The sequence below is a fragment of the Ambystoma mexicanum genome, chromosome 4p (genome assembly GCF_040938575.1).
Source record: "Ambystoma mexicanum isolate Mex_15411 chromosome 4p, UKY_AmexF1_1, whole genome shotgun sequence".
Taxonomy (NCBI): Eukaryota; Metazoa; Chordata; class Amphibia; order Caudata; family Ambystomatidae; genus Ambystoma; species Ambystoma mexicanum.
The window spans coordinates 976238888-976266473 of NC_090927.1; the positions used below are offsets into that span (position 1 = coordinate 976238888).

General features: G+C 49.4%; 1 protein-coding gene across 2 annotated transcripts in view; it reads right to left on the bottom strand.

Annotated features, from left to right (window-relative positions):
- Window positions 1–27586, bottom strand: part of AFG1L (AFG1 like ATPase) — a 2086687-nt gene that overhangs the window by 25585 nt on the left and 2033516 nt on the right. The gene's annotated exons all lie outside the window — the stretch shown is intronic.

Consider the following 27586-nt stretch of genomic DNA (forward strand, 5'->3'; position numbering starts at 1 on the left):
TTGAAAACACATTTTTCCAATTTAGCGAAAATTTTGTGTTGACGCAATCTTTCGAGGACCATTTTCACGTGTTTCCGATGTTCAGATTCCGATGAAGAATAAACGAGGATATCGTCAATGTAAACAACAACACACACATCTATGAGCTCTCTGAGGACATCGTTCATAAAATATTGAAAGGCGGCCGGGACATTGCAAAGTCCGAAGGGCATGACCTGATATTCAAATAGCCCATATTTGGTGCGGAAGGCCGTCTTCCATTCATCGCCCTCTTTTACTCGTACCAAGTGGTAGGCTCCTCTAAGATCCAGCTTTGTATATATGCATGCTTTTCTGACTTGGTCCAGGAGTTCAGGGATCAAAGGTAATGGATATCTATTCTTGACGGTGATCTGGTTCAGGGAGCGATAATCTATAGAAGTTCTAAAGTCTCCTTCCTTTTTTGGAACGAAGAACAAAGCTGAAGAAGCAGGGGACTTGGAAGGACGAATAAACCCATTTGCCAGGTATTGATCCAGGTATTGTCGAAGGTGAAGGTTCTCAGGCTCGGTGAGGGCATAAATTCTACTACAAGGAGGAGTAGATCCAGGTATCAGGTCTATCTGGCAGTCATAAGACCTATGAGGAGGTAGAGAGTTAGCCTGATCCTTCCGGAAAACATCTTGGTATTCTAGGTATTCGGGAGGTAACTGGGGAGTCTCTGAAGAAATTGCTGCCAGTGCAACACCAGGTGGAGGGTGACAAGTAGAGACACATTCTGGAAACTGGACCGTTCTTGCTCGCCAATCGATCAGAGGATTGTGTTTCTCTAACCAAGGTATTCCTAGAATAATCTGAAACTGAGGAGCCTTGATCACATCGAACACGATCTTCTCATGGTGTCCATCTTGACTTACTAGCGTCACTTCTTGAGTGGTATGCGTTACTGGTCCGGAGGCTATCTCCGTTCCATCCACCGTAGTAATGACGTCCTTTACAGCCTTGGGACAAAGAGTTAGATTCATCCTCAAAACCATTTCATGATCCACATAATTGCCGATGGCACCGCTGTCGACGTAAGCTTCAATTGCATGTAATCGATCCGGATTATCAGGGCTAATGAGGACCATAGGTATCACGAAATGCGAGGTCACGGAACTGGTTTTCACGCTCGGCAAGAGGACCTCTATTCTTGTCGGGCGAGGTAGTTTCCCTGCTCAGAGTTTGTAACTTTGGTAACTGCAGCTCCTACTGCCTTCTTGGCAGGTTTCACCGGACAGTCTCTAAGAAAGTGCCCTGAGTTTCCGCAATAGAGGCATAATTGCAACTGTTTTCTCCTTTCCCGCTCCTTTTGTGTTAGAGGACCTTTCAGGCCCCCTATTTGCATGGGTTCCCCGGAGTCTACTCCTTTGGAAGGAGTTGGCGGTTTGGAAAATACTCGAGCATCAAACTTGGAACGATCGGCCTTCCTGTTCTGCAGTCTGTGATCTATTTGAACGACTAAGTCTATATAGTCCGAACAATCTTGTGGGGGATTCACTACTTGGGCTAACACATCTTTGAGCTCTCCACGTAGACCTCTATAAAACAGCGTAATCCTTTTGTCCTCAGGCCATTGAGTTTCCACTATCAGTCTGTTGGAAGACGCAATATAAGCCAAAAGGTCTTGATTACCTTGTCACAACGAAAGAAGCTCATTGTCCAAGGCCTGCCCCTGTGAATGTCTTGCGAACAGTTTTTCCATACTGAGCTGAAATCTTGAAAATCATGGAGGACCGGATCATCTTGATTTACTAGAGGGATCGACCAGTCTGCCGCATTGCCACTAAGGTACTAAAGCACGAAAGCTACTTTAGCTTGATCAGTTGGAAAGGCTGCTGGCCGGCATAAGAAATGCAACCGGCACTGTTTGATAAATACTGCAAACCTCTTTGGGTCACCAGAAAATCGTTCGGGCGGAACCAGAGGTACATTCCCAGGTAGGTTGATCTGCACTGGATTCATAGAGGATGTAGAAGGAAGATTTCCCCCAGATGCGGGTAACAGGGTCTGTCCGGCTTGTGACTGTAGCAATTGTCTAGCGAGATCATCTGTTCGCTCCTTGGAAATAATCAGTTCCCTTCTTAGAGCGTTCGTTTCCTGACGGGCTGTATGCACTTCTGCCCTTAGTTCCCCAAGTAACTGGGCTAGCTGGTCGGTATCCGAGGTTTCCATAGCGCCTGGACGGGAGTTTTGCGGTAGGCTTTGCGTTCTGTAACGCTCACCTGATTCCCGTAGAGGCGCCGGTCTTGACTGGGCCTATACCGTATCTTCAAAGGTGATGTGTAACACACGGCTGGCTCTCTGGGCTGGACCTCTGTGCACTGTATGTCTGACTCGAAGGGTAAGATGTCTGCAGATAGAAAATATGGGATTAATGAACTGGGCTATTGAATGTCTCTCTCTTCTTCCCTTTCTCTTCTCCTGTAGAACCCCAAAGGTTAACGCTCTCACCTTAGGTAAGTGAACGCCGTGCTCTCCATCTGCCTCGGGGCAGGGTGCTGTAACCAGTTTCTTCACTGGATAAGGGGAGCAGGCCTCTTGACTTCAGAGGACTGCTGTCCGTCGTTTACTGCACGAACGGTAAGTTTCGAGTAATTCTAATGTCTTTAAAAGTCTTTAGTAATGATGTCTCTTGTTTTGCAGGGTTCCGGCGATGGCGGATGACGGGCTGAAGTGAGTTGAAGATGGAGCCAGTGTGATGAATAGAAGCGCCTGGAAGCACGTAAGTAAGCGCTTGTCGCCTGCTTCACGATGCACTCTAACTGTCTTTTTATTTTGCAGGTACAAGTTCGGAGCGGCTGCAGGGTGCCGGAATACCCACTGGGTTAGATGTGGAAAGGAGTAATGGCACGTGAGTATTAAAGTTCCCCAATGTCTTTAAACGCACCTTGTTTTGTCTTTCAGATACGGGATGCAGCACCGAAGGCCTCCGGAGCGTGCGAAGAGTTGGTAAGCTTTTGTCTTTCAGATGCCGGAATGCAGTGCGAAGACCTCCGGAGCGCACGAAGAGTAGGTAAGCCTTTGTCTTTCAGATGCCGGAATGCAGCGCGAGGCGTTGGTGACAGCCGATGGACCAGGGAAGTGAAGCGCTGTCACTGAAGACCGTAATGCTAACCCGTTCTTTCTTGTCTTTATAGGTGTTGCTGAAGACTGGATTCAGGATGGTAAGCCTTTTTCCTTAGGCCCAGGATAAGATGCAGAAAACACGATGAGCGTTCTGCTGCAGAGGATGCAGAATAACGCAAAGCAAGATTCATCCATCGGGTGTGGTTTAAATAGCCTCCTGTAGTGCTTAGATGTCTCCCTCCACAGCCACGCCTAGGTAAGAAAAGAGTTCCTGCTTTCCAGAAGAGTTCCAGTGTTCTGAACCTAGGGAGTGGCTCCTGCCCCACCCAACAGGAAAAGTAGTTCCAAACAGAAGAGGATCAGAGGCTCAACTGGCAGGCAAGTATGCAGCATGGTCTGCTGCAGGTAAGTCCACCCAAGCATTATGAGCCCGGCGCTTCCAGCGCTGGGACTGGGCATATTTATGAGCCTGGTGCCACTGGCGCCAGGACTGGGTCCAAAAGGTCCCAATTGGGACTGGTTGGCACTCGGAACCTGTGTTATGGATCTGCTTCCAAGGGAGTTGGGAAAACCCTGACCTTTTGGAAGCAGAGATCATGACACTCCAACAATCTGGAGTGATCTCCCTGGTATCATTTGGCTATGAACCACCCTCACATAGAGGGCCCCCCCCCAAATCCCCTCAACACTTCTCCTGTCTGTAGCTCCATGTAAACACTCTCAGTCATTCATTCAAGTCAGTTACTTTATGTGGTCTGCAATCTGTTAGTATTAAGACAGGGCGTTGCAGGCATGCGATTATGTCCCATAGCCCAATAATATTAATCATTTAATGATATACGTTTAGCATTTATTTAGCAAACACCATAAATGTATTTGTTTCTCTGTGCTATAAATATATCGTTTTTTAAGCTTAAGGAACCCATGATTGAGTCTCCACTCCAACCAGAATGCTCAGTTTTCAGTCAATAAGTAATGGTATTGACTACATCCCAAACATTCTGACTTTCGAAGCATTTCCCTGCATTTAAGAATCGGCTATGCAATTACCAGCATGATTTCACCCACTCTGAGAATAATTTTTAACTGTACCTTCAGCGTGAACGTCGATATCCAATTTAACACAGCAAAGTGAAAGGTAAATAATTTAAAACTGGTTTCCCTTTGTGTAGAGAAACAGTTTAATTTTGCATTCAATGTATGCCTATGTTAAAACTGTTACGATTCATCCAAGCGTGTAATTAACATGCTTCCCTTACAGTAAAATAAAACCACTTTTAATGTACTCAAATATTTTGTCAATTTACTTAGCTCACTATTAAACAGTATTTTGACTTCACCAGCACAACTCCAAAATATCGTTTGTTGTTATCACTATGTGCCATTAGCCTCATGGAACTTGGGATGGGTTATTAGGGTTTGAGATAAGGACCATTCCCAACATATCTTTGCTTTGCCTCAGGACATAACTTGGGGGGAGATCATTGACCAGTTCAATGGGTCAGAGCAATTTTCCTCATGGAATGAACCGGAAATAAAACTGCAAAGAAATACCTCTTTAACAAAAACATTTTCATTCAATTTAAAAGACTGCTGTGTACGTGCTTTCTCTGTGGGTGAACTCCCCACAAGCATGTTACCTACACCAAAGAAGGCTGTATGGTGGCAGACTTCATTAAGTGCTTCACCTGTTTACACTTGTACGGGAAGGCAAAAGTTAGCATTTAACTAGCGGATGAAGGTAAGCACACTGGCATATCTTTTTTTCCCTGGGACAAGCATACATTCTCCCGCCTGGCACTGCCATTTGTTGGGTACTGATCAACACCTTCACCAGTTGCTGCCCCTATCTGCAAGCTTTTTGGAGGCTGAAAATGGGCTCCAGCTTAGAGACGCCTGTAGGAAGTTATTTATTTATCCATTTATATATTGCCTTAGGTCCATGGGCACACGGGTGCGATTTGACATACAAATCGAACAACAAATAACATTAACCATATAAAAAAAAATAATAATTATAACATGTGTTGTGGGTTGTTGTTTATGTGGTTTTGTGTTATGTTTTGTGTTGAAAATGCAAATAAAAAGGTTTTAAAAATAAGAATAATAATAACATGCACCTAAAAAATGTGGGCATATTACACGATAAAAAAAGACATTTAAGCTCTTGGCAAGGGCGGAAAGCAAACAGACTGAAACAGTAAGCATGAGATGGGGTATAATTTAAAATTGTGGGTAGTAAGAAGCGCTGAAGGCTAGAGCTCACTAAGGGTATTATGTGGTGGGAGAAAGGTCAAAACTAAATGGGGGTTCATGCTGCTAGAACATGTTGCTAAACGGACTGGCTAGATTGAAGAATGCCTACGGGCATTCCGTATGCTAATTATATAAACTTCATTACCCACACCGATTCTTTGGTGATCCTGATTTTTACAAAAACAAAACTTAACGGTGCATGTTATACATTATTGAATGTTACATATCTTGTTGAACTATAACCGCTGCCTTCCTTTTACCCTCCCCCCTTAACTTGAGCCTACTCCATTTCGCCTTCCCCGTTACATCCTCTCACGGTGTTGCCTCTTCCGTATTCTGGGAGGTATCATCCCCGCTTAGGCATACTTGGGTGGATCCAAACAATGTGCCCACTAAATGCCTCCAGGCCGTCAATTTATCTGTCTCTTCCTCCCCCACTCTACTGGCTGCTTCAGTCCATACCACCGTTTTGGTTTCAGCCCTTCTTTTGAGGTCATTCCGCCACACCTCTACCTTTGGCCTGTTACATGCTTTCCAGCCCATGGCAATCCATCGCTTGGCCAATATGTAAGCAAGGTCTTTAAGTTTGCTCACATGCTTTAGCTTGCGTGGTCTGGGGAACCCACATCTAGCGTGATCCCCTTTCCTGTCAGGAGGTGGGCCACTTCTTTCCAGAATTTACTAATTTCCGGGAATGCCCAGAACATATGGGTCATTTCCGCATTCACTTCTTCACATTTGGGACATGATTGTATTTCTGCGTTTTTAAATTGGGCTATCCTCTGAGGGGTCATGTATGCTCTGAGTTACGTATAGCTGGATTTGTTGCAACATTGCATTTCTAGACACCTTCTTATGATACTGTTGAGCTCTCTCCCACAGCCCATCATTCATACATTCCCCCACTTCCTCTTCCCACTCCCGTTTTAACTGTGTTACCTCTTTCCCCACCCTGCTCATCAAAAGTTCATAATTTCGGGAGACCTTGTGCCCTCCCTCTGTGATGTCATAGATTGTTTCAATGGTTGTATCTGGCTGGTCTTCCAGCACTATTTCAGACCATGTTTCTTTGACTTGTCGCACCAATCTAGTATATGTGATGTATTGCCCTCGATGTAGGCCTGTTTCCTCTACCAATGCGTCAAACTCCAATATTTTCCCATCTTGCCATATGTCTCTCATTGTTGCAATGCCCACCAATTCCCAGTGCATGCGTATTTGTTTTCCTCGGCTGCACGTCCCTTTGGTTAGTGCTACTAGTGGTATCTGCGGGGAGCATGGGTCGGGTTCTCCATGGCCAGGCAAGCTTTCCGCCACATTTGCCATCCCAATTGCAGCATTCTCGGACCCTCCTTTATCTCCAATTTGGGCAACCATATCCATTCTTTCAAGAAGAATGGGGAACACTCTGACCTCAGCAGTCTGGACTCCGCTGTTGGGTCTTCCGATAGCCATTTGGCCACATATTGTAGCTGACTGGCCCAGTAATAAATTTCAAAATTGGGAAGTTTTATGCCTCCTTTGTCATATGTGTTTTGTAGTTTCCACGGGGCTATCCTATTCCTAGTGTTATGCCAGATAAAGCCTCTGCATATGCTCTGAAGTTTAGCAAAAACTTGTTTCGGTATCATATATGGTATGTTTCCAAAAAAGTGTATCAGCCTTGGTAATACAACCATTTTCAACAGGGCCGCCCTCCCCACCATGGCCAGAGGGAGCTTAGACCAGAATCTCATACTGTTCTCGATATTTGTTATAGCCTTCTCTGTGTTGTGTTTGTGTTCGCCCTCCACTGTTGGTGATCCTGATTATGCAGGTTTTCTATTATTTTGTTTGAGCGAGCACGATGAACAATTAAACACTTGCACACAACATATAAATAAGTGCTCTCTTTAATGAGCCACTGTACTTGAGAGCCAAGTAGGAACAAGTTACTTACCTGTAACTGTTGTTCTCCAGCATGGGTCTGGCATGGATTCACATGCTCATGAATATTCCCCGTCGTCAGGCTGGGAATCCTCAGTAAAGAAAAAATCAGTATCAGTTTCGTTTCTGATCTGTCTTTCTTAGTAGTAACCAATCACTGAACTCTGGGTCATACTGCCCCCAGCCAATTACTGCCCTCTCCCTAAGCCCTGCCTCTGGCAGCCATCCTCAGATTTTTACTGCACGCAAAGTGGCAGTATGACCAAGTGAAGAGCCGCAGAGGGGTAGGTGGGAGGGTTCGCATGTATGCCAGACCCATGCTGGAGAACAACAGTTACAGGTAAGGAACTTGTTCCTTCTCCAGCATGGGGTCTGGCATGGATTCACATGCTCATGAATAAGAGAATACATAGCAGTATACACATGCACAACCACGGGAGGTGGCAAAGGCTCAACATTAAGCATTACATCCAAAACTCAACATTAAGCAATTCTTACCTCCTCACCAGACTCACCTTAGGCGAACAGGTTGTGCAGCACTGCTTGGCCGACCCTGGACTCCTCCCTGGAGTCCCGATCGATGCAGTAGAATCTTGTGAAGATGTGCGTCGACCTCCATGTAGCAGCCCTGCAGATGTCCAGCAGGGGCACACCAGACAGGAACGCCGTGGTAGCAGCGATCGCTCTGGTCGAATGGGCTCTCGGACGGCCAGGCAGCAGTCGGTTTGCCAACCGGTGACAGTGCATGATGCAGCCGGAGAGCCATCTGGAGATGGAAGTCTTCGAGAGAGCGTTCCCTTGATTCACAGACCCAAAGTTCACAAACAGTTGTGACGTCTTCCGAAAACTCTTCGTGCGGTCCACGTAGAACTTCAGCGCTCTAGCTACATCCAGCGAGTGCAAAGTCCTCTCGGCCGGCAACGGGAAGAAAACTGGTAACACCAAGGGCTCATTGAGTTGGAAGTCCGACGGCACCTTGGGCATAAAGGAGGGGTGCGTCCTCAGCATCACCCTCGTGTCATGAAAAGTCAAGTATGGAGGCTTGCAAGATAAGGCCTGGATCTCTTCCACTCGTCGTGCAGAGGTGATGGCCACGAAGAACGCTGCATAGGCCCGAATGGGGCCCCCATGAGCCTGGTCAGCACCATATTAAGCTCCCACACCGGGGCGGAGCCTTCACCGGCGGGAACAATCTGAATAGTCCCTTCATAAATTCCTTCACCAGGCGATGAGACCACAAGGACGCCCGTCCCGTAGTCCTGGTATATCGGAAGATGGCAGCCAGATGTATTTTGATGGAGGCGTGAGCCAGTCCAGCTTTGGCCAGCGACAGTAGGTACGGCAGTACTTGAGGGGCCGTAATCCGCAGAGGGTTAATCTTCTGTGCACGGCACCAGACAGACAACCTCTTCCACTTATGACCGTAACACTTGAGAGTTGAGGACGCCCTGGCTTTTGCAAGAACCTCTCTGCAGTCAGCCGGGATATCATACCCTCCAAACTCTAGTGCTGCAGGAGCCAGGCCTCCAAGTTCAGCGACTGTGGGTCGTGATGGAGAATGGCGCCTCCTTCTCTGGAGATTAGATCTGCGTCCACCGGGAGCTTGACTGGTGGGGACGTTGACAAGTCCAGAAGGTCCGGGAACCAGATCTGCCTCGGCCACGCCGGTGCGACGAGGATCATTCTGCACCTGGACTTTTTGAGCTGGTTGATGAGGCAGAGGAGCAACGGCAACGGAGGGAACGCGTATAGAAACAGGCCGTCCCAGGGGAATGAGAAAGCATCGCCCATGCTCCTCGGCTGCGGGAACCTGCTGGCGAACCTCTGGCACTTGGAGTTCGTCGCCGTCGTGAACAGGCCGATATGGGGTTTGCCCCATCATTGGAAGATCCGATCCACTTGATCCTGGCGTAGTTCCCACTCGTGGCACGAGTGCAGCTCCCTGCTGAGTGAGTCGGCGATGGTGTTTTTTATTCCTGCCAAGTGGAAGGGAACTAGAAACATCCCCTGGGCGACAGCCCAGTGCCACAGATCCTGGGCCTCCTTGGATAGGGCTGGGGATCTGGTGCCCCCTTGCTTCCGTATGTAGAACATCGTGGTGGTGTTGTCGGTGAAGATCCTCACCACTTTGTCCTTGAGGGACGGAAGGAACAACTTGAGTGCCCAGAAAACTGCTCGGAGCTCCAGAATGTTGATGTGGAGAGACCTCTCCTCCAGGAGCCAACGGCCTCTTGCGTGGAGATCTCCGGTGTGGGCCCCCCAACCCTCCAGAGAGGCGTACGTCGTCACCATCTCCTGAAACGCCGGGGTTTCAAAGTCCGTGCCTATAGTGAAGTGACCATGGGTACCCCACCATAGGATCGCCCAACGGAACTCCTCGTCCAGAGGGATCCTGTCCTCAAAGCAGCCCGTCGCCTGAAACCAGCGGGTGTCGAGGAACTCCTGTAGCGGACGCATCCGAAGTCTGCAAAGGGGTACAAGATAGATGCATGAGGACATCATCCGAGAAGGGACTTGATGGACCTCACCCTGGCCACGTCTGTGGCTAACAGGCGCCGCACCTTGCCCAGGATGGTCTTGGTCCTCTCCTCTGACGATGAGGCCAATTGCCCCACTGTATCGAGCTTCGCTCCCAGTTCCCTGAGCAGACGGTCCTCGCTGTGTGTTCGACGGCGAGTTCCCTTGTCCTTGCCCGGATTAGCCAGTCATCCAGGTAGGGGTAGACGTGGATCCCCTACAGGCGCAGCCGCGCCGCCACTGGTGCCAGGCACTTGGTGAATACCTTGGGTGCCGACTGGTAGGGCTCTGAATTGGTAGTGGCATCCCTGAACCACTAACCTGAGAAACTTCCTGTGCCCTTTTAGAATGGGGATGTGAAAGTAAGCATCCTCCAGGTCCAACGACAATAGGAAGTCGCCTTCCTCCAGCTGTCCCAGCACGTGCTGGAGGGTGACCATCCTGAATTTCTGTGCCTTGATGTATTTGTTTAACCGACGCAGGTCCAGGATGGGGCGCCAACCGCCTGTCTTCTTTCTGATGAGGAAGTACCTTGAGTACACTCCGGAGCCCCGGAGCTTCCTGGGGACGAGCTCGATGGCACCTTTCTTGAGCATCGCCCTTACCTCCAACAGCAGTTGAGGGACGTGATTCTCCTTCCTGGCCACGGGAGTAATGCGAGGGCACTTCTTTTGGAATTCCAGCGAGTGCCCGTTGACCAGGGTGTCCAACACCCAACAGACGGTGGAGATGGACTCCCACACGCTGACCAACTTCGTCAGCCGGCCTCCCACCGGGGTGCTTCGGTGGGGGCCCGACGACACAGCCGGGTCAGTCTTGCTTGGAGGCGGCCTTGCCGCCTTGGCGACGACGGCAGGATCGCCCTTGCTTGCCGCGACCTCTGTAGGCCTCCTGGGAAGAGGAGCGGGCCGCCTGGCGGTAAGTGGAGGAGCCACCGCTGGATCCTTTGGAGGCACCCTGTCTGCCTCCGGAGCTCCGAAAGGGCCGTCACTGTTGAAGCACCCCTAGGGCCCGGGCTGTCTCCGAGTCGGTCTTGATGGCCTGTAGAGACTCGTCCACCGCCTTACCAAAAAGGTTGTTGCCGTCGAACGGCATGTCCAACACTCTGGTCTGGACGTCCTGGCGAAAGTCTGTCGCCTTGAGCCATCCTCGTCGTCGGAGGCAAACTCCGTTGCCCAGTTGGCACAATCCAGTATCAGCAATGTCCGTTGCCACCGTTATGGCGTGATCCGACGTCACCTCGCCTTCCTGCCGAATTTCTAGGGCCTCCGCTCTCTTGTCGTCAGGTAGGAAGTCTAGCAGGGGAGCTATCTTGAACCAGCGCTCCCTGTCGTAGCGGGCTACGATCGCTAAGGCATTAGCCGCCTTAATCGTCGTCGCCGCCGACGAGATGACTCGTCGTCCCAGGGAGTCCAACTTCTTGCCCTCGCTGTCCGGCAGGTAAGTGGAAGTTGAAGCCGCCGCACCCGCTGCTTTCTTCTTAGCTGCTGCCGAGACGACAGAGTCCGGCGTGGGCTGGGCCCTGAGGCACAAGAGGGCGGCATCGGCGACTCCGTACTTCTCATACCTGTCCCTCTTGGCGGGTGTCGTGGAAGGGTTCTTGAAGACAGCAAGCCCCTCGTCCCAGATGTTGTCGAGCAAAGGCACCGCGAGGACCGTCTTCCTCTTGGCCTCTCGCCGTTGGTAAAGAAACCCTTCCTTTTTTTGTTCTTCAGGGCAGAGCTGGAAGAGCTCGGATGCCCTGGTTATCATGGCGTGGAAGGAGCCAATTTCGTCGGCTGGAGAAGCCTGCAGGGGGGGTGATGACGGGATGTCCGCTGTGTCATCGCCGCTGTCGACGTCCGTCCCCGTCGCTGTATCCATCACCGTATCCTTGTAACGCTCACCTGATTCCCGCAGAGGCGCCGGTCTTGACTGGGTGAATGCCGTATCTTCAAAGGTGATGTGTAACAAACGGTTGGCTCTTTGGGCTGGACCTCTGTGCACTGTATGTCTGACTCGAAGAGTAAGATGTCTGCAGATAGAAAATATGGGATTAATGAACTGGGGTTATTGGGTGCCTCTCTCCTCTTCCCTTTCTCTTCTCCTGTAGAACCCCAAAGGTTAACGCCCTCACCTTAGGTAAGTGAACGCTGAGCTCTCCATCTGCCTCGGGGCAGAGTGCCGTAACCAGTTTCTTCACTGGATAAGGGTGTAGGCTTCTTGACCTCAGAGGACTGCTGTCCGTCGTTAACTGCACGAACGGTAAGTTCTGGGCACTTCAAATGTCTTAAAAGTCTTTTGTAATGATATCTCTTGTTTTGCAGGGTTCCGGCGATGGCGGATGGCGGGCTGATGAGAGTCGAGGATCGAACCCGCGTGAGGAATAGAAGCGCCTAGAAGCACGTAAGTAAGCGCTTGTAGCCTGCTTCACGATGCGGACTAACTGTCCCTTTTATCTTGCAGGTACAAGTTCGGAGCTTTAGAGAAGCTGAAGGGTGCTGGAATACCCACTGGATTCGGCGTGGGAAGGAGTAATGGCACGTGAGTAAACAAGTTGCCCAATGTCTTTAAACGCACCTTCTTTTGTCTTTCAGATGCGGGATGCAGCGCCGAAGGCCTCCGGAGCGTGTGAAGAGCTGGTAAGCTTTTGTCTTTCAGATGCCGGAATGCAGTGCGAAGACCTCCGGAGCATGCGAAGAGTAGGTAAGCCTTTGTCTTTCAGATGCCGGAATGCAGCGCGAGGCGTTGGTAACAGCCGATGGACCAGGTAAGAGATGGGCTGCCACTGAAGACGGTAGTGCTAACCTGTTCTTTCTTTGTCTTTACAGGTGCTGCTGAAGACTGGATTCCAGGATGGTAAGCCTTTGTTCCCTTAGGCCCAGGATCAGAAGCAGAAGACACGATGAGCGTTCTGCTGCAGAGAATGCAGAATAACGTAAAGCAAGATTCATCCATCGGGTGTGGTTTAAATAGCCTCCTGTAGTGCTTAGGTGTCTCCTTCCACAGCCACGCCTAGGTAAGAAAAGAGTTCCTGCTTTCCAGAAGAGTTCCAGTGTTCTGAACCTAGGGAGTGGCTCCTGCCCCACCCAACAGGAAAAGTAGTCCCAAACAGAAGAGGATCAGGGGTTCAACTGGCAGGTAAGTAAGCAGCATGGTCTGCTGCAGGTAAGTCCACCCAAGCATTATGAGCCCGGCGCTTCCAGTGCTGGGACTGGGCATCTTTATGAGCCTGGTGCCACTGGCGCCAGGACAGGGTCCAAAAGGTCCCAATTGGGACTGGCTGGCACTCGGAACCGGGGTTATGGGTCTGCTTCCAAGGGAGTCGGGCAAGTCCTGATCTTTTGGAAGCAGAGATCATGACAGCACCCCCCCTCAAGGCCCCTCCCAAACCGGGCTTCTCCGGGGGTTTGGGCTTGTTACGAAATGTTCGATGAAATCTTTTGATTAGACGAGGCACGTGGACATATTCTGCAGGTTCCCAGGATCTTTCTTGGGGACCGTAGCCTTTCCAGTCAATCAGGTAAAATAGTTTAGATTTGGAGATCTTGGAATCCAGGATGCTTTTGACTTCAAACTCGAGTTCTCCATCAACTAGAATAGGTTTTGGAGATGTAATTAGTCGGGTTTGAGGTTGCACGGGTTTTAATAGAGAGACGTGGAAGACCGGATGTATCTTCATGTGAGGGGGCAAGTCCAACTTGACCGCTACTGGATTTACTATGGTAGTGATGGAATAGGGACCAAGGTATCTTGGGTTGAATGTGCGTGGTCCTTTTAGAGGTAGATATTTGGTGGATAACCAGACTTGATCTCCTACTTGATATTGGGGGGCTTCCTTCCGATGTTGGTCTGCTCCTTTCTTGTATTGTTCTTTAGCCCTTTGAAGGTGAGAAACGGCTTCCTTAAAGGCTTGGGTGATTGTAGAATGCAGGTGGTCTACTGCTGGTGTTCCAAGATCTTGGAGTGGATCCAACTCCGAGGTTCGAGGGTGACTACCGTATAAAAGAAAAAACGGGGTCTTCCCAGTTCCCGAGTGGACAGAGTTATTGTAGGCATATTCGGCTATCCAAAGGATATCTTTCCAAGTTTTTTCAGTTTGTTGTAGCATGCAGCGCAAATACTGTTCCAGAGTTTGATTGGTCCTCTCGGTTTGTCCGTCGGTTTGAGGGTGGTGGCTGGTCGAAAGTCTCACATCAATTTGAGCCGACCGACAGCAACTTCGCCAAGAATGAGAAATAAATTGACTACCTCGATCCGAAATTAGAACTGAAGGAAAACCGTGCAGTCGGACGATGTTTTCGAGAAATTCTCGGGCCAGAGTTGCTGCTGTTGGTAAGCCTTTGAGTGGAATGAAATGCGCCATCTTGGAGAATAGGTCCACGATTACTAGGATCGTATTGTATCCGGAGCATGGAGGTAGATCGGTGATGAAGTCCATAGAAAGCGTATGCCAAGGGCGAGGCGGGATGTCAATAGGGCGTAAGAGGCCGGCTGGTTTTTCCTTTTGACTCTTGTTTTGGGTGCATACTCCACAGGACATTATAAAGTCTCTGATATCTTTTTTCCAAGACGGCCACCAGAAGTAGCGCTTGATCTTTTCCGAGGTCTTGGTCATACCGGGATGTCCTTCCATTAAAGAATCGTGATAACAAGAGATTACCTTTTTCTGTAAATCTGTGCTGGGCAGGTATAACCGTTCTTGGAAATATAATAGGTTGTCCTTCACCGTAAAGTCCTTTTCCTGCAGATGCCAATTCTGTATGTCTGCTGGAGTTACCAGTAGCCTGGCTTTATCCTTAACTTCCTCTATGGATTGTGTGGCGATTACACCTAGAATTCTTTGTTCGGGAATGATAGGTACAGGTTTAGGATTGATCAAATGTTCTTCCACTCCCATCCGAGAAAGGGCATCAGCTTTACCGTTTTTTGTACCAGGTCGATAGGTAATTATGAAGTCAAACTCGGCAAAGAATAGTGCCCAACGGAGTTGCCTAGAGGATTGAGCTTTTGCGGTTTTCAAATATTGCAGGTTTTGGTGATCTGTAATCACAGTAACGGTGTGTCGGGCCCCCAGAAGATAATGCCGCCAAGCCTTAAAGGCGGACTTGATAGCTAGAAGTTCCTTATCAGTAATAGTGTAATTGATTTCAGGAGGCGAGAATTTGCGGGACCAAAATGCCACGGGATGCAACTGATTGGTTACTGGGTCCTTTTGTGATAGAACTGCCCCCATGGCAAGGCTCGAAGCATCAGTTTCAACTATGTAGGGGAGTTCTGGGCGAGGATGTTTTAAGATCGGTGCAGAGATAAATCTAGTCTTCAAATTCTGGAAAGCTTGTTCCGCCTCGGTAGACCATTCAAAACGTTTGTTTTTCTTTAACAAGGCGGTGATGGGCTGGACTAGTCGAGAGAATTCGGGGATAAACCTGCGGTAAAAGTTAGCGAAGCCTAACATGCTTTGAACACCTTTTACGGAGGATGGCGATGGCCATTTGAGAATTGCATCGACCTTCTTTGAATCCATACGCACTCCGCTAGGTGATAATATGAATCCCAAGGATTAAACTTCAGTCACGTTGAAAACACATTTTTCCAATTTAGCGAAAAGTTTGTGTTGACGCAATCTCTCGAGGACCATTTTCACGTGTTTTTGATGTTCAGTTTCCGATGAAGAATAAACAAGGATGTTGTCAATGTAAACAACAACACACACATCTATGAGCTCTCTGAGGACATCGTTCATAAAATATTGAAAGGCGGCCGGGGCATTGCAAAGTCCGAAGGGCATGACCTGATATTCAAATAGCCCATACTTGGTGCGGAAGGCCGTCTTCCATTCATCGCCCTCTTTTACTCGTACCAAGTGGTAGGCTCCTCTAAGATCCAGCTTTGTATATATGCATGCGTTTCTGACTTGGTCCAGGAGTTCAGGGATCAAAGGTAACGGATATCTATTCTTAACGGTGATCTGGTTCAGGGCGCGATAATCTATACAAGTTCTAAGGTCCCCTTCTTTTTTTGGAACGAAGAACAAAGCTGAGGAAGCAGGGGACTTGGAAGGACGAATAAACCCATTCGCTAGGTATTGATCCAGGTATTGTCGGAGGTGAAGATTCTCAGGCTCGGTGAGGGCATAAATTCTACTACAAGAAGGAGTAGATCCAGGTATCAGGTCTATCTGGCAGTCATAAGACCTATGAGGAGGTAGAGAGTTAGCCTGATCCTTCCGGAAAACATCTTGGAATTCTAGGTATTCAGGAGGTAACTGGGGAGCCTCCGAGGAAATTGCTGTAAGTGCAACACCAGGTCGAGGGTGACAAGTAGAGACACATTCTGGAAACTGAACCGTTCTTGCTCGCCAATCGATCTGAGGATTGTGCTTCTCTAACCAAGGAATTCCTAGAATAATCTGGAACTGAGGGGCCTTGATCACATCGAACATGATCTTCTCATGGTGTCCATCTTGACTTACTAGCGTCACTTCTTGGGTGGTATGCGTTACTGGTCCGGAGGCTATCTCCGTACCATCCACCGTAGTAATGACGTCCTTTACAGCCTTTGGACAAAGAGTCAGATTCATCCTCAAAACCATTTCATGATCCACATAATTGCCGATGGCACCGCTGTCGACGTAAGCTTCAATCGCATGTAATCGATCCAGATGTTCAGGGCTAATGAGGACCATAGGTATCACGAAATGTGAGGTCACGGAACTGGTTTTAACGCTCGGCAAGAGGACCTCTATTCTTGTCGGGCGAGGTTGTTTCCCTGCTCAGAGTTTGTGACCCTGGTAACTGCAGCTCCTACTGCGTTCTTGGCTGGTTTCACCGGACAGTCTCGAAGAAAGTGCCCCGAGTTTCCGCAATAGAGGCATAATTGCAGCTGTTTTCTCCTTTCCCGCTCCTTTTGTGTTAGTGGTCCTTTCAGGCCCCCTATTTGCATGGGTTCCCCGGAGTCTACTCCTTTGGTAGGAGTTGGTGGTTTGGAAAATACTCGAGCATCAAACTTGGAACGATCGGCCTTCCTGTTCTGCAGTCTGTGGTCAATTTGAACGACTAAGTCAATATAGTCCGAACAGTCTTGCGGGGGATTCACTACTTGGGCTAACACATCTTTGAGCTCTCCACGTAGACCTCTATAAAACAGCGTAATCCTTTTGTCCTCAGGCCATCGAGTTTCCACTATCAGTCTGTTGAAAGACGCAATATAAGCCAAAAGGTCTTGATTACCCTGTCGCAATGAAAGGAGCTCATTGTCCAAGGCCTGCCCCTGTGAATGTCTTGCAAACAGTTTTTCCATACTGAGCTGAAAAGCTTGAAAATCATGGAGAACCGGATCATCTTGATTAACTAGAGGGATCTACCAGTCTGCCGCATTGCCACTAAGGTACGAAAGCACGAAAGCTACCTTAGCTTGATCAGTTGGAAAGGCTGCTGGCCGGCATAAGAAGTGCAACCGGCACTGATTAATAAATACTGCAAACCTCTTTGGGTCACCAGAAAATCGTTCGGGCGGAGCCAGGGGTACATTCCCAGGTAGGTTGATCTGCACTGGGTTCGTAGAGGATGTTGAAGGAAGATTTGCTCCTGATGCGGATAACGGAGTTTGTCCGGCTTGTGACTGTAGCAATTGTCTAGCGAGATCGTCTGTTCGCTCCTTGGAAATAATCAGTTCCCTTCTTAGAGCATTCGTTTCCTGATGGGCTGCATGCACTTCTGCTCTTAGTTCCCCAAGTAACTGGGCTAGCTGGTCGGTATCCGAGGTTTCCATAGCGCCTGGGTGGGAGTTTTGCGGTAGGCTTTGCGTTCTGTAACGCTCACCTGATTCCCGCAGAGGCGCCGGTCTTGACTGGGTGAATGCCGTATCTTCAAAGGTGATGTGTAACAAACGGTTGGCTCTTTGGGCTGGACCTCTGTGCACTGTATGTCTGACTCGAAGAGTAAGATGTCTGCAGATAGAAAATATGGGATTAATGAACTGGGGTTATTGGGTGCCTCTCTCCTCTTCCCTTTCTCTTCTCCTGTAGAACCCCAAAGGTTAACGCCCTCACCGTAGGTAAGTGAACGCTGAGCTCTCCATCTGCCTCGGGGCAGGGTGCCGTAACCAGTTTCTTCACTGGATGAGGGTGCAGGCTTCTTGACCTCAGAGGACTGCTGTCCGTCGTTAACTGCACGAACGGTAAGTTCTGGGCACTTCAAATGTCTTAAAAGTCTTTTGTAATGATATCTCTTGTTTTGCAGGGTTCCGGCGATGGCGGATGGCGGGCTGATGAGAGTTGAGGATCGAACCCGTGTGAGGAATAGAAGTGCCTAGAAGCACGTAAGTAAGCGCTTGTAGCCTGCTTCACGATGCGCACTAACTGTCCCTTTTATCTTGCAGGTACAAGTTCGGAGCTTTAGAGAAGCTGAAGGGTGCTGGAATACCCACTGGATTCGGCGTGGGAAGGAGTAATGGCACGTGAGTAAATAAGTTGCCCAATGTCTTTAAACGCACCTTCTTTTGCTTTCAGATGCGGGATGCAGCGCAGAAGGCCTCCGGAGCGTGTGAAGAGCTGGTAAGCTTTTGTCTTTCAGATGCCGGAATGCAGTGCGAGGACCTCCGGAGCATGCGAAGAGTAGGTAAGCCTTTGTCTTTCAGATGCCGGAATGCAGCGCGAGGCGCTGGTAACAGCCGATGGACCAGGTAAGAGATGGGCTGCCACTGAAGACCGTAGTGCTAACCTGTTCTTTCTTTGTCTTTACAGGTGCTGCTGAAGACTGGATTCCAGGATGGTAAGCCTTTGTTCCCTTAGGCCCAGGATCAGAAGCAGAAGACACGATGAGCGTTCTGCTGCAGAGAATGCAGAATAACGCAAAGCAAGATTCATCCATCGGGTGTGGTTTAAATAGCCTCCTGTAGTGCTTAGATGTCTCCTTCCACAGCCACGCCTAGGTAAGAAAAGAGTTCCTGCTTTCCAGAAGAGTTCCAGTGTTCTAATAATAATAATAATAATAATAATAATAATAATAATAATAATAATAATTTTCTGAACCTAGGGAGTGGCTCCTGCCCCACCCAACAGGAAAAGTAGTCCCAAACAGAAGAGGATCAGGGGTTCAACTGGCAGGTAAGTAAGCAGCATGGTCTGCTGCAGGTAAGTCCACCCAAGCATTATGAGCCCGGCGCTTCCAGTGCTGGGACTGGGCATCTTTATGAGCCTGGTGCCACTGGCGCCAGGACAGGGTCCAAAAGGTCCCAATTGGGACTGGCTGGCACTCGGAACCGGGGTTATGGGTCTGCTTCCAAGGGAGTCGGGCAAGTCCTGATCTTTTGGAAGCAGAGATCATGACAATCCTCTCTAGGGTCCGGCGAGGGGATGAGGGGTCCACAGGCCTCGCGGGCACGAAGGGCGGAGGGGTGGACCCTCTTTCGCTTGTTCGGAGGGTTTCCCAACAGGCCTGGTTCTGGATCCTCCGTCTGGGCCCGTGGTAATCTCGTCCTTATCTCGGTACATAAGGATTGGATCGCCAACAAAATGGCCGCCGAGCTATCCTGGGGCTCGGGTAATGGCTGCGACGGACGGGATGCCCGCTCCACTGGGCCCTCTTCATCGCCATCTTCGATCACGTCAGCGGGGACCGCCCTCTGGGATCGAACCTTCTCGAACCTCTCATTGAGGCCTATGAACCTCTCGTTGAGGCCCTTCTCGGTTTCCACCAGGCTGATTCCGAGTCTGTAATGGCCACCGCCCCCCCCCTCTTTTTCCGCCGGGGACTTCACGGGGGTCTTAACGATGGGCTGGAAAGAGGATTCCCTCTGCGGTGGCAGGGATACTCTGGGCCCAGAGGCCGTTTTCACTGGCGTAGTCTCAGCCGGCTTTGCCAGGGTCGCAGCGACCACTTCGATAGAGGCCTTTGCCGGCTGGATCAAGGCCCTCACGACCTTAGGTGCATCCTGGGCCTTAGCCTTGGGGGGAGGGTCAGCGCCTCGCTCCCCTTTCGAGATCGGCCGGGGCCGCTCCAGCAGTTTACCCGGGTTCTCGGACTTCCTCTTCCCCGAACCAGAGCGCTGGCTCGTGGTGGAACGTGCTGGGGAAGTCGCGCCCTGCTTGGCAGCCGAAGAGCCCGACCTTTCGGCGCTCCCAGTGCCCGCGAACTTGCGGTGCTTGGCCTTCTGTTGGGCCCCCGTCGCCGGGGCACCCTCACAGGACTTAGAAGCCCGCTCAGACTTTTTCTTCGCCTTGTCACCTGCTGTGCCCTTCTCCAGCCAGGCGGCGAGGCGGGAACGACAATCTTGTTTGGTCCGTTCCGAAAGGTTCTTGCAGAACGCACAGTCCTTCTCCACGTGTGTCTTGTCCTCATGAAGGCAGTAGAGGCATCGCAAATGCTCGTCCTCCTTGAAAACGTTTTGTAATCCGCATCCAGGGCAGCACCTGAACAGCTTAGATCCGGGCGTCGAGCGTCCCTTGTCCTGGGCCATGTCCGTTGAGGTAGGCCGCAGATCTTCCGGAATCCTCCAAGAAGCGTAAACTCGACGAAAACTTCACCCTTGAGGGGCATAGAAGAATTCCGAAATGGGTCCCCGTTATTGGAAGTAGAAATGGTGGAGTTTGAAGCTCGATTAAACCGAAAAATAAAATCTCCTGAAAAAGCGCGAAAACGTAGCAAAAACTCGAGATCTAAAGCACGAGGACTACCAACACTTGAGCGTGCTGTAAAAATCTGAGGATGGCTGCCAGAGGCAGGGCTTAGGGAGAGGGCAGTCATTGGCTGGGGGCAGTATGACCCAGAGTTCAGTGATTGGTTACTACTAAGAAAGACAGATCAGAAACGAAACTGATACTGATTTTTTCTTTACCGAGGATTCCCAGCCTGACGACGGAGAATATTCATGAGCATGTGAATCCATGCCAGACCCCATGCTGGAGAAGTTAATTTCCTCTATGGATCCTTGAGCAGTCAGGCGCGAGTCCAGTATCTAGTTGGAGAGTTCCTTGAAAAGGAGGTAAAGTCCACCGTAAATAAGGCCGCTAAGTGATTTTTGCATGCAACAAGATCTTTAATTATTGTTTAAACATTATACCAGTTGGGCTGGCTGGCACACCATACTGATATTTTCAAGCCATATTTCTGGAACTTTCTGCTAGATTGGGGCACTTAAAAAAAAAAAAAAAAGGAAATGTTTTCCTGTACGGCTTGAGTTTATTTAGTACACAATGAAGATTACCCCTGCTAATTGCGCTGGGAGTATTAATTCTAATAAAGACTAGGAGGCGAGAATTATGCTTCAACTTCAATTTATTGCTCCTCAGCAGTAACAAAATACACACAAGAAAAAACAGAAAAGTATCTCCATCCGGTAGTCGAAGTGTACGAAAAGAAGTAGTGGAACTATGTTCCCTCCTGGCCTGACTCGCTCCCCACAGACCCCATCACCACGTCCCCTCCCACACACAATACAAACCCCCAAACACATGCACCTGCTGTTTAAGAGAACGTTCAGTGCAGTGCACTGAAAGTGTAAGTTTCAACTTCTTCCTACAGTTTTATTTTAAAACGAAACCATTCCAGAACGGTTTCTTTTAAAAATAGAAGTATAGGAACAGTAACATTTTATTTTAAAAAGTAGAGGAGCACTGCTCCCGACAGCTCCCGCTCACTTCGACCACTGTCTCCATCCCACTTTTCCATTTCTTGAAACTACAAATCCCAAAGTCTTTGTAATCCACTCCTATCTCAGTCCAGCTATGACACCTTCCAACCCCTGGACTCCTCCACTCTTTTACGTGCTCTGAACAGTCTTTCTTGAACTTTTAAACAAAGCCCCACCAAAAGGATGAACGACTTCAACTTGTTGCAGACACCACAGCGTTGCTTCACGCATGCTGCAGCCTTCCTCATCCAAGTCCATGTACTTGGCTCCTTCCGGCATTCAATTATTCTTCTGGTCTTCCCCTAAGAAGTATACAATGAACAATGTCAGGGTTGCATCCATTTACTATCGTAACTGTTATACATCATCAACATTCTTAGACATTACACAAATGGGCGGGAATTTAATGCTCGCCTTCAAGTCTTTAATAGAATTAATACTCCCTGAGCAATTAGCAGGAGTAATCTTAATTCTATGTCAAGACTGGAGGCGAGCATTATGCTTGTTCAAAGCTTCCCATTACAGCCGATGTCAAAACTTCTATCGGCTTGAAATAAAACTCTTTAAATGTATTATCGCTAGCCCAATCCGCTGCCTGCATAATCTCTCACAGCGACACTCCTGCTATGAAGGCCCTGGAGGCCATCGCTCTCACTAAGTGTGCACCATACGTTCCCAAATCAATGCCTGCCAAATGCAACACTTCTCTCACCCACCTCGCTATGGTGGCTGTCGCTACTGCTTGGAAAGGCTTCCTACATGCTATTAATAGCTGTGTAGTACCAGCTGCTCTGAACTCTGCCGTCCTGCACTCATACTCCTTAATGCATCTCGCCACACACCACTTAGGGTTGCTCGGGAAATACGGATAATGCACCGTAGTCATCCCTGTCTTAGTCTTTTTAACTATCGAAAAGGTCAATCCTTCAGGCTGAAGGATTTCTTGTTAATCTCTAGCATTTTGATGTCTGCCACGCGTTTACAAGACACCAAACACTATAGCATCACCAGCTTGCCGTACAGCTGTTTCAAAGACAGGTACCTATCCGAGGGCCAGTTTGTCAAGAAGCGCAGTACCACTGTGACGTCCAATACTTTATTATTCTTCGGCTCCGAAGGCGCCTTATATCTTGCACCCCTTATAAGCCTTGCAACCACTGGGTGTTCCCCTGCTGGAACTCCTTAGATCGGCTGATGCCCCGCCAAAATAGCCGACCTCTACACTCCGATGGTACGGAACGCTTTCCCATCCTGTAGAAGATGTGCTAAGAAGTTCAGAGTAGCCAATATAGGGGCTGAAACAGGATGAAAACGTCTCCCTCTACACCAACCCGTCCACTTGGCCCAAACCATGTCGTAGCTCCTCCTAGTGGATGGGGCCCAGGACTCTGCGATGAGCTCTGCAGCATGCGACGAAATGTCTGGCAGTGCCCAACGTCTCCTGGTATCCTGCACGTTATTAGCGGGAGAGTCCATTTTGCTCTCAGAGGATGAAATGACCCAACTGGGTCCGTGAGGAGCCGTTCTCCGTCTGGAAGGACTCGCGGTATGTCTGTCGTCAGTTCTATCAACATTGGAAACCACACTTGTGACGTCCATAACGGTTCTATCGAGATTAGCCCTGCCCTCTCCCTCCGACACTTGGCTAGAACTCTGCTCAGCATCACAAAGGGAGGAAACGCGTAGTGCAGTTTCCCGGACCATTCCTGAAGGAATGCATCTGTGCCTTGAGCGCCTGGATCTAACCTCCAGCTGAACTAGAGTCTGTCAGGTATCTTGCGTTTCAGTTGGCAGGTATTCTGCTGTCACTGAAGTTCCTGACTGCAGGCAGGAGTGCCAGAAGTCCTTCGCTAGCTCCGCTAGTAATATGGACCTTGTTCCTCCTAGGTGGTTTATATACCGACTGCCGAGAAATTGTCCATTTTGAGCAGGACATATGAACTCACTCTTCCTTTAGTGAAAGCTTTTACTGCAAAGGAACCCGCTAGAAGTTCCAGGCAGTTTATATGAAGGTGGAGCTCCTCCTCGCTCCATTTCCCTCCTGTTTCCAGGGATCCGCATCTCCCTCGCCAGCCTATCCTGCTGGCGTCTGATTCTATAAATAGGTCCGGTCGGTCTCCGAAAATGGCATGCCCATTCCAGGCTTCCATATCCTTCAACCACCATTCCAGTTCTGTAATGGATTCTTGATCTAAGGGAATTCGCTGATGATACCTCAAAACCTGTTGCAGATGTTTGATCTTTAGCCTCTGCAACGCTCGATAATGCAACAGGCCTGGGAAAATCGCTTGAATCGAGGCTGCTAGCATCCCTACAATCCTCGCTAGCACTCTGAGCGATATTGTCTGCTTGCTCAAGCATACTGCTCACAAATCTGGGAGCCATTACACATCTCTCTATGGCCTTTTTCTGTGCTTTCTCAGCTCGTCGTCTAAGCACTGCTGTTTTCCGATTTTGCCAAATGCGGCTGGTGGGGCCTGCGCGCCTTCACGGGTTTTGCATAAACTCTAGCTGCATACCTCTGATGGTTTGCAAAACCCAAGTATCGCTGGAAAGCGCGCCAATTGTCCCAGAAAATCACTGTTCTCCCCCCCCCACTGGCGGGTTTTTCAAGACTCTCACATGGTGTAAAGCTCTGTCCTCGGCGTGCTCCTCTTCCTCTGCGCCCTCTTGGAAATCTCCCTCTGGCCGGGAAGAAGGAGTCCTGTTGCTTTTTTTCTCAGTACTGCGCCCTGGTATTCTGCGGTCTTCTTCCTCCCTGAAAACGACCGTCTGCACGACCCCTGTAGCTGCCGATCCCGTCAAAAACTCTGCTCAGGAAATGTTTTCGAATGGACGCTTGTGCCTTTTCTACCGAGGTGTAGGTGCCGACGAATCGGGCCATTTCCTTGCCGAACGTCTCCCCGAAGAGGAGGCCTTGAGCCGCTTCTCCAGCTTCGTAGGATGCTAGGTCGTTCAACTTTGGATCAATCTCAAGAAGTAAACCTCTCCGTCTTTCGAAGTTCACGTTGCCCAGAAGGCAGACTGCTCTTTGGGCCCAGCTCGCTAGGGCTTCGGGATCCAGTTCTTCTCCTGTATCCATGGCCCTTTCCGCTAGGTCCGTTATTTTCACTAGTGGGTCAGACACATCCAAAACTTTCTCCTGGCAGCTCCTCCAGGACCTATCTATACCTTTCCGCGGGTCCTTGCTAGTAGTCAGCATCTTGGGGTCCAATTCCGGCATCTGCGCCACTTTCCCTGGCAGATCAGGCTGAGGACATTCCGCCTGCAGGCGTTGTCTCACCTCTTTGCTTATAGCTTTTCTGCGCCTCAAGGCCATATACTGTGTCACTCCCTGCGAAGGCTGCCAGTCCGAGGTCCTGGGATACCTGATACTGTCCGGGTCGAACATGTCTATAATCCCTTCTGGCTCCTCGTCCAGATGCTTCTTCTTGCGGGCTCTCTTACCCCGCTGGGTTGTGCCCAATCCTCCACTGCTTTCCCTTCTACTTCTTGAGAGGATAGGTCACCTTCTGCTGGCTCTTTTACCGAGCCTGGGTCTTCTTCCCCCATATTATCATCCCCTCGGAAGAGGGTTGTGAGGCCTGGCACTGTCTGCCTTGCATGAAAGCATCTTTTAGCACCGACTTCCTCAGGGGCCTTCTCCTCTGCCCCGTATGGTCGACCCGCGGGGTCAAAAGAGGTTTTCCTCTTTCGGGTCTGGTTACTCCCCTTTGGCCCTGCTTTCGAAGGTCCTGTGGGCGTGCGGTCAGAATCTCTGCTGCTCTCTCCGGGCTGGTTTAACATGGACTCTTGAGTCTCGAGCCTTTCCTGTAGGGGCTTAACCCCTTGTGCCACTGCATCTATGAACAAGCTCCTTAGCACCTCTTTGAAGCTGGCAGCGAGGTCAAGGGGTTGTTCTTCTTCACTCCATTCAAACTCCGACATCTTTAGTGCTATGTGCCTTGTACCTAAGTCAGGTGTCCTTTGCGGCCCACTGCTCCGTTGATTTGGATGCTTTTTTTTTTATTTGTTTTTAGTAATTTCCTTCTTTGTGGCTAGCACCAGTATTTTTTTTAATTTGTATGGCCTTTTGCTCACTGATAGGCTTGTCTGTGGCCAGATCGTAGTGAGAGGGGTTCCTCACCCTCTCGCGGACTTCTGTACCGCGATTCCGCTCTTCAGAGCTTTTCAATTGGCTGTCTCGTGCTGCCTGCGATATAGAATGTGGCAGTGCTCAATCGACTCCGTTGGATAACGCAGCCGCTAATTCAATATTGCCTTAAATGTTTCTAATTTCACCGCCGGGCCCGGCATTGAACTTTACTAACTCGTCACCTGTACCGGAAGACGCGAAGCGTGCTCTTGCTCCACCTCCCCAAGGGAAGGCGGGGGCTGCAGCGGCGCTGGGCTGTGAGGCACGGGCCCGCCCACCTCGGAAGCCGGTGTCTGTCACAATATATTTATATCCAGGCTCAATGACTCGCTTGTATTCTATCTAACTCCGTATTCTGTTGCGCTGGAGCCGAGCTGCACATTAACCGTGGTCACTAATAGCCTTCTCTTCCTAATGCGCGCTTCCAAACTCCTAAGCTGTTACTTCAAATGCAATACTCTTTAACAGTAACCAATATTGGCCACAGACGCGTATTCTTTTCTTAAATCTGTCTATCATTCCATCATGCACCACAGGTGGAGAAGTGTTAAACAGGTACTTATCTGCTGAAGAGCAGTAAAAGAAGAGGAGTCGTCCAGGGGCAGGAAGGTGTCATACCTGGACTGAGATAGGAGTGGACTACAAAGACTTTGGGATTTGTAGTTTCAAGAAAAGGAAAAGTGGGATGGAGATACTTTTCTGGTTTTTCTTGTGTGTATTTTGTTGAAACTGCTGAGGAGCAATACATTGAAGTTGAAGCATAATGCTCGCCTCCAGTCTTGACATAGAATTGCAACTGACTGGACACTATGCCTCCCTGGGAGCACAGCTACATAAATACACTGGTGGCTAGGCAAACCTTGTTAGTAATGGTGCTGGAATATGGTTATGACCATGGTTGCGATTGCTCATTGAAGGACGTCAAGAACACCTTATTTGTGTTCAACACATTGACATTTTCATTTGTTGATTATAGTAATCCTTGTCCTGGCACAGTGTGTGCTAGCTGCATGTGAGAAAAGCCAACACCTGTTTTGGCCGAAGTCTTTGTCAAGTCTGTGCATGCGCAGTGATTTGTGTGTGTGTTTGTTACAGGATTAGTGCATTTCGGCACAACATGTTTGGATCATACATCCATGAACAGTATGTACATTGTTGGTAGTGGGGTACGAAGTGCCGTCGTAGTGACATTGTGAATATGCATTTAACGTACACAAGCATGAACAGTACATATCCATGTTTAGTCACATACATTTGTTCACAAGACGTACCAAGGAGTAGAAAAGAGCGGGGTGGGGGGAGGGAGAGAAGGGGTTGAGAGATGAGTTGGTGAAAGTTAGCTTAGTGTCACTGAATGATATGTACAGGCTCTTACCAGGGGATGAATGGTTGAGGATCTTTCTGAAGGATGTTGGCTGCCTGGGGTTTGTAGCAATACCGGTTCCTAATAGGATTGGCTGAATAGCCATTGTAAGAAGTGAAAAGCCATCCGTTACTAAGGGAAGCCAGGCAGTCTAGTTGAGTGGTTATGATCATGCAGACACTTATCTTGTGCGTGTGTCAATAGCGCTGAATGTGTGTGCACGGCCTGTGTGTGAATTAGAACATGACGAAGATGCAGGCTGCTGGGCGATGTTCCTTTTGTGAGGGTGGTTGGCTACGGATTAGTGCCAATTCTCACCATGGTGATGGATGCTTGCTTCTGGGGTGTGTCCCTTGTATGAGGGTGGTGAGCAGTGGGTTAATATGTGCTTGTGGGATTAGAGCGTGTTGTGGCGGCACTGGTGCCCGGATGAAAGATTTGTGAAGGCCCTTCTTAACGGTATATTCGCTGACTAGCCTATTGGGGTGGACCCAGAGTGCAAGGGAGGGGGTGCACCGTAGTTGAGGCGGTGTGGGTCCGTGTAACGCTCACCTGATTCCCGCAGAGGCGCCGGTCTTGACTGGGTGAATGCCGTATCTTCAAAGGTGATGTGTAACACACGGTTGGCTCTTTGGGCTGGACCTCTGTGCACTGTATGTCTGACTCGAAGAGTAAGATGTCTGCAGATA